Genomic DNA, 13,408 nt, shown 5'->3' with positions numbered 1-13,408 from the left:
ACTGAATTCAAGTGCAGATTTCCTGTCATCAGCTCTATTGTCTGGTTATTTCTATATCCTAAGCAATTAGTGCAAAGATAAAGCAAAGAACCTTGCCTTTGAGCTGGTGATGACCTCAATCAAGGTTGTTTTCATCCCCCAGAGAACTGCAAAATGATGTGCCTTCTTCACCAAAGATTTCCTGAGGGGAAATAATTGGGGTGTGTTATATTTAGAGAAAAAACATGTTCGTTCTTAGAAAAATATTTGATTTTCTTCTATGTGTTACAGCGCTTTGTATCTGTTCATCTTTTTAGTTTCAGAATCCATTCCAGGCTTCTCACCAAAGTTTTCTGGCTTATAATTTTTGGCTGCGATACACATTATGTGGCCATGGGAACCTGAGGACTGCTTTTTGGAAACCAGTGTGATTTTACCATAAAAGGTGTCTTTATGGGCACAGAACTGGTGCTGGTCCGAGGAAGTTTTGATTCTTCCTGCAATTTTCCTCAGTCCCTCCACACCCAGCCACGAGGGCTCCTGGTTTTCATTTCATGGACTGTGAATTGCAGTCTCTCTCAAAATTTTCCTTTCCCCAGTGTTTATACAGCATGACCTTGCTTTGAGAAAGGGGCTTGGATCCAGAGGGCTGGGTGACTGGCTGGGCAGATATGTGTATTAACCTGTTCTGTCTGTTCTAACCCAACAGATTAAATGTCGAGAAGGAAAAAGAACACTCATAAAGGAAGAAAAGGTACAGAATGACTTTGCATAATGTGGTTTTGAGTCTTCACACAACTTTTTTGTTTCCTTTCCTTCCTCTTTTGGCATTTTTCCTCTCTTCTGGGACTGCCTAGTTCTTTTGAGGGTTCGTCCATCAGGGCAATGATTCTCAAACATTAACACGCCTCAGATTATCTGGAGGGAGGGCTGGGTTGAAGCACAGTTGAAGAACTGTGCTTCTAATAAATTCCCAAGTGAAGTTGTAGCTGCTGGTCCAGGGCCAGAGTCTGAGAACCACTGGTCTAGGGACTGTGCTTTATTATCTGAATCTTTTCATTCATTCACTTATTCATTCATTCATTCAGTGTTTAGTGAGACATTACTGAGTCTTGGACACACCATTCCCCTGACAGAACCCAGTTTTAGGGACTGGTATTTTAACTGAAAGTAGGGTCTGGCTCAAAAACCAATAAAGAGGCCAGGTTGGTAGAAAGGAAAGTTTGCTTTACTTTGGAAGCCAGCAATGAGTGGGAAGGGTAGTGTGCATGCTCAGTCACTCATTCATGTCCGATTCTTTGCGACCTCATGGATTGTAGCCTGCCAGACTCCTCTGTCCATGAGACTCTCCAAGCAAGAATACTATAGTGGGCTGCCATGTCCTCCTCCAGGGGAATCTTCCCAACCCAGGGATTGAACCTGCATCTCCTGCTCTGCAGGAGGATTCTTTACCATCTGAGCCCTGGGAAGGGTGGACACCTGTCCAAAGGCTGAACCCACCCCCCATCCCCCTACTGACAATGGCAGGCAAGAGCTTTTATAGCTGGGGGTGGAGGAGTCTACATGCAGAAACAGCACAGTCAGCTCTAACAGTCATCCTGAAATTGGTCATCGGTGGTCTGATCAGTGTCATCTTGGTTGTTTTAGGTACAGTTAATCTTCAGTTCCAGGGTCTGTTCCCATTTCCTTGAGGCCAGTTCTTGGAATTGTGGCAGCTTATGTCATGGCTACAGTCTGGTCAAAATGTAGTTCACTTTTTCTACCTGGTGGGTGTTTCAGTACCTGCAAAATAGCTCACAGGATATGACTCTGAATATTATCTATAGCCCCTGAGAAGAACTGAAAGTCCTTGATTTTGCTTACTGACTACATTATTATTATTTGGTCTCCTTTGACTGTTTTTCTTGGCTTCTGACTGCTTTTCTCACTTCTCTGATTATGCTTATTCTTTGGCTAAAGGCTTTTTCAAAGACAGAAGGTGGGCAGAAGACATGGGGGGCAAGGACCATAGAGTCCTGCTCCATTTTGTTATTTAGTGAGTCTTTAACAAATGTTAATTTATTGTGCAACCTACATTTCCATGAGTGTCGGCAGTCTGGGAACCAAGCATTCTTTGGTGGGACTGACTCCAGCTTCACTGATACTCCCCATCTCCTGCATGAAAGCAGACCTCCAGCAGCTCTCAAAAAGCACTATTTGTGCCGCAGGGACTTGTCACTTGTGTGTTTATAAACCCGGTCAGTTCTGATCACCGCACGCCAGTCTCTCCGGGATGTTTTCTCTGAGGAGCTGCTTACAGGGGACTCACTGCCCAGCCTCCTCCTGCCACTGCCGCCGCCTTCTATGGTGTCCACACCAGGAGAGCCAGCCCTCTGTGTCCCAAACTGCCAATGTCTGGAAGTGGGAGCAGGGAGGGGAGCAGCTCCCTGACCCTGCACTCTTTCTCTTACCTGGAAACCAACCCGTACTGCCAGAGCCTCAATATCTCAGAATAAAACATGTAAATCCCTCCATCAGAGTTTGCCTGTAGTTCTTTCCTGGGGCTTGAACTCATAGGGTCAATGGGTCGGATACATGACACTCACACATTCTGTCTTTTCTCATCCAGCTTTTCTATCTGTTCGTAACCACGTGTGTGTGGTTTGCCACATGTGTCTGAACCGTCATCGGGAGCACAACTGAGTCTCAAAACTGCTAGATAGAAATGCAAAAAGGGACCTCAATTCCTCCTGGTCTTATTTTCCTGTACTTTTAAGGTGTTCATTTATAGCTCCATTTCTAATGTGGCAAATTTAATCTAGGATTGCCAGGGGCCTTCCTTCCTTCAAGTGTACTCTGCCTGCAGCTTATTTCTTTTACAGCAACTTGCCGTAGGGTAGGAGAGAAGTGATGTTTTGTCCACACTAGGCTCCTGCAAGGAGCCTAAGGATAGAGATACAGACTGAAGACCACTGCTGCCCAGGACGTTTGGTCCTAAGCCACGAAGGACCCAGGGCCAGTGTGTCTGTCTGTCCTGGCTTTCTTCTGTGTGGCCTGGGTGTGTGGGCAGGAAGTAGAGAATTGAGGCTTTCAGCTTCCACAGCTGAAACAAAGAAGCTTAGTTGTCCAGACTGGGGCTTTTAAACGGAACTTACCTCCAACTTACCTACTTTTCCTGTTCCTCCACAATGACTCTGGGTGTCGTTGGGTTTTAAAATTATAAAACAGACGCTGAATATTATAACATGCATGGTTATAATGGTAGCGGTTTAGTCTCTAAATCATGTCCAACTCTTGTGACCCCATGGACTGTAGACTGCCAGACTCCTCTGTCCATGGGATTTCCCAGGCAAGAATATTGGAGTGGGTTGCCATTTCCTTCTCCAGGGGATCTTCCCAACCCAGGGACTAAACTCGAATCTCCTTCATTGTAGACGAATTCTTTACCACTGAGCCACCAGGGAAGCCTATGACATGTGTAAATCCTTTAATTATTCAGAAATGAGATGACAACCCTATGAATATCTGTTATTGTGAACAGATGTCAGATTGGTCGAAGTACATTTCATCTGCTTCCTGGAAACACTGCTCAGTTTCTGATCATCCTAACACAGTTCAGTTCAGTTCAGTTCAGTCGCTCATTCGTGTCCGACTCTTTGCAACCCCATGAATCGCAGCATGCCAGGCCTCCCTGTCCATCACAAACTCCTGGAGTTTACTCAAACAAATGCCCATAGAGTCGGTGATGCCATCCAGCCATCTCATCCTCTGTCGTCCCCTTCTCCTCCTGCCCGCAGTCCCTCCCAGCATCAGGGTCTTTTCCAATGAGTCAACTCTTCGCATGAGGTGGCCAAAGTATTGGAGTTTCAGCTTCAGCATCAGTCCTTCCGATGAACACCGAGGACTTATCTCAGAGACATTACTTTGCCAACAAAGGTCCGTCTGGTCAAGGCTATGGTTTTTCCAGTGGTCATGTATGGATGTGAGAGTTGGACTGTGAAGAAAGCCAAGTGCCGAAAAACTGATGCTTTTGAACTATGGTGTTGGAGAAGACTCTTGAGAGTCCCTTGGACTGCAAGGAGATCCAACCAGTCCATCCTAACACAAACATACTCTAAATAAATGGAACCAACATTCCTAGGGAGATGAGGGCAAAGGGACTGTTGTGGGGGATTCCTACACTGGGAAATGGCAAGGTAACTCTTCACCAGGTGTAACAGCGGACCGAGGGGAGGAGGTCCAGTGAGTGAAAGACTGGGTAGTTTGTTCCCTGGAAATAGGCCTATTGGGGGCTCTCTTGGCCACATATGAGAGATGAATCTAGGACACTCAGCACCACTTCATAGATCTGCAAGGCTAGCTCTGAGGCGACACTGGGTTTTCTTTCACAGGCCTCCCCAGGAGGCTCAGTGGTAAAGAATTCGCCTGCCCATGCAGGAGACTCAGGTTCGATCCCTGAGTTAGAAGGATACCCTGGAGAAGAAAATAGCAACCCACTCCTGTATTCTTGCCTGGGAAGTTCTACGGACCGCAGAGCCTGGCAGGCTACCGTCCGTGGGGTCTCCAAGAGTTGCACATGACTTAGTGACTAAACAACAAACAACAACTCCTATTGAGACTAGACGTGATGGCCTGAGTCAACAGGAAAGATGTCCTTAACTGTGAGTCATCAAGTGTCAGATAAAAGTGCACATATTTCTAGAACATACAACACGAAACCTGTAACTTCTTTATAAGGGTTTAGAGACAGATCTAGGATTTCCCTGATGGCTCAGATGGTAAAGAATCTGCTTGCAATGCAAGAGACTTGAGTTCAATCCCTGAGTCATGAAGTCCCCCTGGAGAAGGGAATGTCTATATACTTCAGTATTCTTGCCTAGAAAATCTCATGGACAGAGAAGCTTGGTGGGCTATAGTCCATGGGGTTGCAAAGAGTTGGACATGACTGAGTGACTAATACACAGAGACAGAGCTAATATAGATCACTATTGAAGGAACCACCAATTTCTTGGTACCAATGAAACCCGTCTATAAAAAACATTTCAAAGCTTATCAGGCTAAGGGTGTTTCAGTAACAGGCCAGGCCAGCTTGGTGCTGCCCAGGCCTGATGTTAAGATGGGTGACAAGAGTGCTAGCAAATTCCCCATGACAAGCAGGAGAGAGGTCGGACCCAAGAACTGAGGCTCAAGTCAGGATTATAGTTCTAGAAGAGCTGTGGATCCTAGAGATCAGGAGGGCAGCAGGCAAAGTTCAGGACTCAGTGGACAGGTTTGCGCATCACAAATTGATTTCACGGAGGAAGCAGTGAGTGAGATCTTAGTTCCCTGCCCAGGAATTGAAACTGAAGAGTCTGGTTCAACCACGTAGAAGCGAGCCGACTGCGAGGAACCGCGCAGAAGCGCGGCGGTGAGGAGCGACCCCTCGCCCAAGGTCAGGGGTAGCGACCGAGAGCGCCAGGCTGCGACAGCGCAGGAGCCACAGCCGAGAGGAGCATCCCCACGCCCGAGGTCAGGGGTGGCGGCCTGAGAGGAGCTACCCCACCTCCAAGGAACGGCTGCTGCGAGGGCGCAGGAGGGCTGAGAGGAGCTGCTCCACGTTCAAGGTCAGGAGGGCGGCCTGTGAGAAGATATCCTTCCTCCAAGGTAAGAAGCAGTGGCTGCGCTTTGCTGGATAATGTCCGAGGTAACAGAAGCCCAAATAAGACGGTAGGTTTTGTGAGAGGGCATCAGAGGGCAGACACACTAAAACCATAATCACAGAAAACTAGCCAATCTGATCACAGGACCACAGCCTTGTCTAACTCAATGAAACTAAGCCATGCCATGTGGGGCCACCCAAGACGGTTGGGTCATGGTGGAGAGGTCTGACAGAATGTGGTCCACTGGAGAAGGGAATGGCAAACCACTTCAGGATTCTTGCCTTGAGAACCCCATAAACAGTATGAGAAGACAAAATGATAGGATACTGAAAGAGGAACTACCCAAGTCGGTAGATGCCCAATATGCTACTAGAGATCAGTGGAAAAATAACTCCAGAAAGAATGAAGGGATGGAGCCAAAGCAAAAGCAATACCCAGTTGTGGATGGGACTGGTGATAGAAGCAAGGTCTGATGCTGTAAACAGCAATATTGCATAGGAACCTGGAATGTTAGGTCCATGAATCAAGGCAAATTGGAAGTGGTCAAACAGGAGATGGCAAGAGTGAATGTCGACATTCTAGGAATCAGTGAACTAAAATGGACTGGAATGGGTGAATTTAACTCAGATGACCATTATATCTACTACTGTGGGCAGGAATCCCTTAGAAGATATGGAGTAGCCGTCATGGTCAACAGAAGAGTCCAAAATGCAGTACTTGGGTGCAATCTCAAAAACGACAGAATGATCTCTGTTCGTTTCCAAGGCAAACCATTCAATATCACGGTAATCCAAGCCTATGCCCCAACCAGTAATGCTGAAGTTGAACGGTTCTATGAAGAACTACAAGACCTTTTAGAACTAACACCCAAAAAAGATGTCTTTTTCATTATAGGGGACTGGAATGCAAAAGTAGGAAGTCAAGAAACACCTGGAGTAACAGGCAAATTTGGCCTTGGAGTACGGAATGAAGCAGGGCAAAGGCTAATAGAGTTTTGCCAAGAAAACATACTGGTCATAGCAAACACCTTCTTCCAACAACACAAGAGAAGACTCTACACATGGACATCACCAGATGGTCAACACCAAAATCAGATTGATTATATTCTTTGCAGCCAAAGATGGAGAAGCTCTATACAGTCAGCAAAAACAAGACCAGGATCTGACTGTGGCTCAGATCATGAACTCCTTATTGCCAAATTCAGACTTAAACTGAAGAAAGTAGGGAAAACCACTAGACCATTCACGTATGACCTAAATCAAATCCCTTATGACTCTACAGTGGAAGTGAGAAATAGATTTAAGGGACTAGATCTGATAGAGAGCCTGAAGAACTATGGACAGAGGTTCGTGACATTGTACAGGAGACAGGGATCAAGACCATTCCCATGGAAAAGAAATGCAAAAAGGCAAAATGGTTGTCTGAGGAGGCCTTACAAATAGCTGTGAAAAGAAGAGAAGTGAAAAGAAAAGGAGAGAAGGAAAGATATTCCAATTTGAATGCAGAGTTCCAAAGAATAGTCAGGAGAGATAAGAAAGCCTTCCTCAGCGATCAATGCAAAGAAATAGAGGAAAACAACAGAATGGGAAAGACTAGAGATCTCTTCAAGAAAATTAGAGATATCAAGGGAACATTTCAGGCAAAAATGGGTTCGATAAAGGACAGAAATGGTATGGACCTAACAGAAGCAGAAGATATTAAGAAGAAGTGGCAAGAATACACAGAAGAACTGCACAAAAAAGATCTTCATGACCCAGATAATCACAATGGTGTGATCACTCACCTAAAGCCAGACATCCTGGAATGTGAAGTCAAGTGGGCCTTAGAAAGCATCACTATGAACAAAGCTAGTGGAGGTGATGGAATTCCAGTTGAGCTATTTCAAATCCTGCAAGATGGTGCTCTTAAGGTGCTACACTCAATATGCCAGCAAATTTGGGAAGCTCAACAGTGGCCACAGGTCTGGAAAAGGTCCATTTTCATTCCAATCCCAAAGAAAGGCAATCCCAAAGAATGCTCAAACTACCGCACAATTGCACTCATCTCACATGCTAGTAAAGTAATGCTCAAAATTCTCCAAGCCAGGCTTCAGCAATACGTGAACCGAGAACTTCCAGATGTTCAAGCTGGTTTTAGAAAAGGCAGAGGAACCAGAGATCAAATTACCGATATCCGCTGGATCATCGAAGAAGCAAGAGAGTTCCAGGAAAAACATCTATTTCTGCTTTATTGACTATGCCAAAGCCTTCAACTATGTGGATCACAATAAACTGTGGAAAATGCTGAAAGAGATGGGAATACCAGACCACCTGACCTGCCTCTTGAGAAATCTGTATGCAGGTCAGGAAGCAACAGTTAGAACTGGACATGGGCCAACAGACTGGTTCCAAATAGGAAAAGGAGTACATCAAGGCTGTATATTGTCACCCTGCTTACTTAACTTATACCCAGAGTACATCATGAGAAACACTGGGCTGGAGGAAGCACAAGCTGGAATCAAGATTGCCGGGAGAAATATCAATAACCTCAGATATGCAGATGATACCACCCTTATGGCGGAGAGTGAAGAGGAACTAAAAAGCCTCTTGATGAAAGTTAAAGAGGAGAGTGAAAAAGTTGGCTTAAAGCTTAATATTCAGAAAACTAAGATCATGGCATCCGGTCCCATCACTTCATGGGAAATAGATGTGGAGACAGTGGAAACAGTGGCTGACTATTTTTTGGGGCTCCAAAATCACTGCAGATGGTGACTGTAGCCATGAAAAGATGCTTACTCCTTGGAAGGAAAGTTATGACCAACCTAGATAGCATATTAAAAAGCAGAGGCATTACTTTGCCAACAAAAGTCCATCTGGTCAAGGTTATGGTTTTTCCAGTGGTCATGTATGGATGTGAGAGTTGGACTGTGAAGAAAGCTGAGCACCGAAAAATTGATGCGTTTGAACTGTGGTGTTAGAGAAGACTCTTGAGAGTCCCTTGGACTGCAAGGAGATCCAGCCAGTCCATCCTAAAGGAAATCAATCTTGGGTGTTCATTGGAAGGACTGATGCTGAAGCTGAAACTCCAGTACTTAGGCCACCTCATGTGAAGAGTTGACTCATTGGAGAAGACTCTGATGCTGGGAGGGATTGGGGGCAGGAGGAGAAGGGGACGACAGAGGATGAGATGGCTGGATGGTATCACCGACTCGATGGACGAGTTTGAGTAAACTCTGGGAGTTTGTGATGGACAGGGAGGCCTGGCGTGCTGCGATTCATGAGGTCGCAAAGAGTTGGACACGACTGAGCTACTGAACTGAACTGAACTGAGTCTGGATGAAAACCAGAAATCCTAGCCATCAGAACAGCAAGGGCTAGAGGCTAGAAGCTAGAAGTTATTTTCCCTGGATCTTTGCTCCCATTGAAAAATGCATGTCTTGGAAAGGCAAAACTGTAAATGCAGGTACAAAGTTTATTATTACTGATACAGCACCACAAGTGAGGAAGCACACAGAAAAACAGTTTTAGTTAAGACAGAACTAAGGGAGAGGTGCAGGAAGAGAAAGGGTGTGGGGATCCCCTCTTAGTGAGGAGGCAGTTAAGTCGTTTTTATATAGGGCTGTTCTTCCAGGTTTTTGTTTACCTTTAGCCAATTATCTTTTTTTCCCCCCACACCTGACCTGCCCTATGACCCTCCCCAATGTTTTTTCCAAGATAGATTCCAGCCAAGAGGCCTATGGGATATTAACATCACCTATTATGGGGTGGTGCCCCCTCCTTTTTGACCCCTAAGGAGCCTTTCTGTGCATGTACAGTGTCTCCCTTGCTCCAAGGATGGGAAACATGTGACCTCTTGATCCTTGACTCAAACAAGATCTAGCCCCTTTCCGTTCCTGCCATGATTATTACCTTAAGGTATCCACAGGAAGCAAAGCCTGGCTATTTATCCTGTTTCAGTCATCACTGACATTTCGGAGAGCAAACAGAAGGCTGGTTGTAAGTATCTTAACCTGGAGCCCACTTATCCCCTGTTTCAGGAAATTCAAACAGGTTGTACGTGTCTGGCCAGAAATCCATCTTTTTCTTGCCCCAAGAAATGTAAACAGGAGGTTAGTTGTAAATATCTAGCCTGGGGCGCATCTATCTCCTGCCTCAGACCAGAAACAAGTATCCATCTGTCGGTCTGTACCTTATGCATCAAGTCTGGGTCAAGCACAGCAAGAAGTTTGCCACTAAGCTTTTCAGGGACTGGGGCCCTTAGGCATCCGTCTGGTGGGTGAGCTTGTGTCCATGTCAGCAGCAAATAGCACATCTGACAGATGTGGGGAAGGAGAGCCCTCCTCACCATCTGCTCGGGTCCTGGACTTCTCCCAGGTAACGGACAAACAGTCTTTCCACACGTGTATCTTTTCCTGGGAAGCCTTGAAAGATTTAAAGATTATTTCATGGCCAGTAAAATCTAAGATGTTTCACTTGACTGTAGATAAGTGTTAATTTGCTTCTGAAACTAGCCATTTAACTTTTAGAAGCCTGAATTATAACCTTTCTCACTAGACTTTTTCAAACTGTGAATTTCTGGGCTCCTTCTCACAGAAATTAAGGGGAATCTCTGGGGAACTGGATGGAATATAGGCATCTATTTTTTTTTCAAATTTTCAGTGATTTCATTGTTCTTTAACTTTTTAATTTAATTTTGAAATAATGAATACATCGGGCTTCCCTGGTGACTTAGCTGGCAAAGAATCTGCCTGCAATGCAGGAGACCCGGGTTTGATCCGGGAAGATCCCCTGGAGAAGGGAAGGGCTACCCACTCCAGTGTTCTGGCCTGGAGAATTCCAACGTCTGTATAGTCTGTGGGGTCGCAAAGAGTCGGACACAACTGAGCAACTTTCATTTCATTTCATTTCACTTCAATGAATTCATCATTGTAAATCACAAATTCTTCACTGTAATTACAAAAAGATGTAAAAAAGTATGACTCTCTTACTCCTTTTCTATATAAGGGTATAGTGTCTATGATCATGATATAAAGAATATAAATGAGTATTTGTTTACCCACCATCTTTTTCAGTTTTATTAAAGGATAAGATATTTATGGGAAATGCACAAATAATAAATGGATAGCCAAGAAGCTATCCCCAAATAAACACCACCTAGGTGAAGAAATAGAATATTAGGGAATTCCGTGGTGATCCAGTAGTTAAGACTCAGCTCTTTAACTGCAGGGATCCAGGTTCAATCCCTGGTCAGGGAATGAAGATCCTGCAAGCTGTGTAGCACAGCCAAAAAAAAAAAAGTGTACAATATGATTAAAAAAAAAAAAAGAAGTGGAACATTAGCACACACCACAGTGCCTGCTCACATTACTTCTCCATAAAGGTATAAAAAATTAGCGGGTTATTTATCTATTTATTTTTTTTAGTGGGTTATTTCAATGGGCCATACCACTGTCTCATTGTCTACTTTTCCACTTTGTTCTCCTGATAGATTTATTTTTCAATGGAGAGAGAATGCTTTAGGTGTGAGGATTATCCTATCAGTCTCTCTGAGCTAATAATATTCATAGCAATCACAAATATTTTGAGTGTTCTATGTGTCTTTATGTGGCATATGTGGATAGTAGAGCGTGGTAGCAAATTTTCAAGCCATGAATTCAAGGAATTGAGCCTTGTTTTTCTAAAAGTAAATGAAAATTCTCTTTGGTGCCCATGATACCTGATGGGGAAAAATACTTTCGTGTTCAGTTTCAATTGTGACCTTGAACAAAAGGTGGGAAAGGTTACACTTTTCCGTGTGGGTTCACCAGGCCTGCGGATGCAACAGCTTCCCTGGGGAGCCTGAGGTCTCTGGGGCAGAGGATGTTGGACCACTTGTGGGCCATGCACACAGGCCCAAAAGGGAAAGTCGGCTTGCCAGTCATCTTGAGTACTGCCCAAGAGGACAGCCTGAAGAAATAAGGAGCTCTCCATGGATCAGTGGGTTGTCAGATTCCAAAGGGCTGAGCAGACATCAACAGCCAGCCAGAGAGGCCATGATCTTCAAAGTGAGGGCCCCATCCCCCTCCCCGGTCAAGGGTCAGCTTTAAGCACCTGCCCAGTCCAGAGAGCCAGCACGCAATTCACAGCATCAGAGGGGAGCAAGGTGATTTCTGCTGTTAGCTTTACATCCCCATCACTCTTCACCTCTGGGACAGCCAGAGCCACTCACGGCAGAGTGAGTGGGCGGGAGGATCAGGTACAGGAGGTCTAGACAGAGAAAACAACCCTGTGTGGATTTCCTTTCTCCTTTTTCTATAGATTTTGGCCACACTTTCTGTGGAATAGCAAACTTCCAGAGAGGGGAAATGCTGTAAACATAAATGTGAACATCTTGACTATTACACAGAATCTAACTTTTGATTAGTTTATGTGTGTGTGTATATGTGTATATCTGTGACTAAAATACAGACATTGGAAATATAATCTAAGTCTAACTGCAGAAGTTATGTCTAAATTTTTATCCAAAGGAGTTGAAAAGTGCTATACTAGTCCAAAGAGCAGGTTTGAACAGGCAGTGAGAAGAATGACTCAAATTGCTTTCTGGGGCTTCTTGGCTCAGTGGTAAATAATCTGCCTGCCAATGCAGGGGACATAGGTTCGATCCCTGATCCGGGAAGATCCCACATACTGTGGGGCAACTTAGCCCGCTTGCAGCAACTCCTGAAACTTGTGCACCTAGAGCCTGTGCTGCACAACTAGAGAAGCCACTGCAACGAGAAGCCCATGAAATGCAACGAAGAGTAGCCCCCGCTCTCCGCAACTAGAGAAAAGCCCATGTAGAAACGAAGCCCCGATGCAGCCAAAAACTCAAACAAACAAAAAAAAAAGTTTTTTGATTCTCACTGCTGAGCATTGCTTATCCAGTGTATTTTTCATATCAGCATATTAGCTACTATGAGATGGTTCCTAGCGCTACCAGAGATCTTTGCTTTGGGGCAATGATGACTCCCTGTCAGGAGGCCAAGGCTGGGAAGGGACTGTGAGACGATCTGTGAGGCATCAGGGACAAAAATGTGGGGAGAAGAGGGACAGTCAACCAAACTCACTAGCTCAGACATTTTTTATCTACTTCCTATACATTTCTCCACGAAAAAAACAAGCTTTGGAAACAGTGGATCTTTCTCCTTAGTATAACCTGGCCTCTGCCAAACACTAACTTTTACTTTTTAAAGAGTTCAGGACAGTTATTCTTCTAAATACAAGAAAATAACAAGATAGTTTTACAAAACAGCTTTTGTTATAGCTTTCTTTCAAAAAGTTAATATTTAGTATCTAGAAAGTAATTCTGTGCTCATGGAGGGGTGCTTTAAAGAGTATTGCTCCCATATAATCCAGCAATCTCACTCCTGGGCATGTATCTGGAGAAAAATATGGTTTGAAAGGCTACGTGCACCCGAGAGTTCACTGTAGAGGTGTTTATAACATCCAGGACATGGAAGCAACCTAAATGTCCATCAATAGAGGAACAGATAAAGATGATGTGGTACATACATGTGGTGGACTATTATCAGCTATTAAAAAGAATGAGATAATACCATTTGCAGGAATATAAATGAACCTAGAGATTATCATACTGAGTGAAGTAAATCAGACAGAGAAAGATAGATATCATATGATATTATTTATATGCAGAATCTAAAAATGATACAAATGAACTTATTTATGAAACAGAAACAGACTCATTGATTTAGGGAATAAATTTATGATAACCAGTAGGGGATGGGTAGGGAGGAGGGCTAGAATGGGAGACTGGGATTGGCATGTACACACTGCTATATATAAAGCAGATAACCA

The 13,408-nt window shown here is 44.4% G+C and overlaps 1 long non-coding RNA gene across 1 annotated transcript in view; it reads right to left on the bottom strand.

Moving 5' to 3' along the window:
- LOC136145628 (uncharacterized) overlaps window positions 1-13,408 on the bottom strand; it is a 29,524-nt gene that overhangs the window by 15,161 nt on the left and 955 nt on the right. The window contains exon 2 of the long non-coding RNA XR_010658817.1: window positions 97-181. This is a non-coding gene — a long non-coding RNA (uncharacterized lncRNA). The remainder of the gene's footprint in view (window positions 1-96; window positions 182-13,408) is intronic.

Source organism: Muntiacus reevesi, chromosome 13 (assembly GCF_963930625.1).
Source record: "Muntiacus reevesi chromosome 13, mMunRee1.1, whole genome shotgun sequence".
NCBI lineage: Eukaryota > Metazoa > Chordata > Mammalia > Artiodactyla > Cervidae > Muntiacus > Muntiacus reevesi.
The sequence above is the reverse complement of the archived record's forward strand: the minus strand, read 5'-3'. Positions and strand labels throughout refer to the sequence as shown.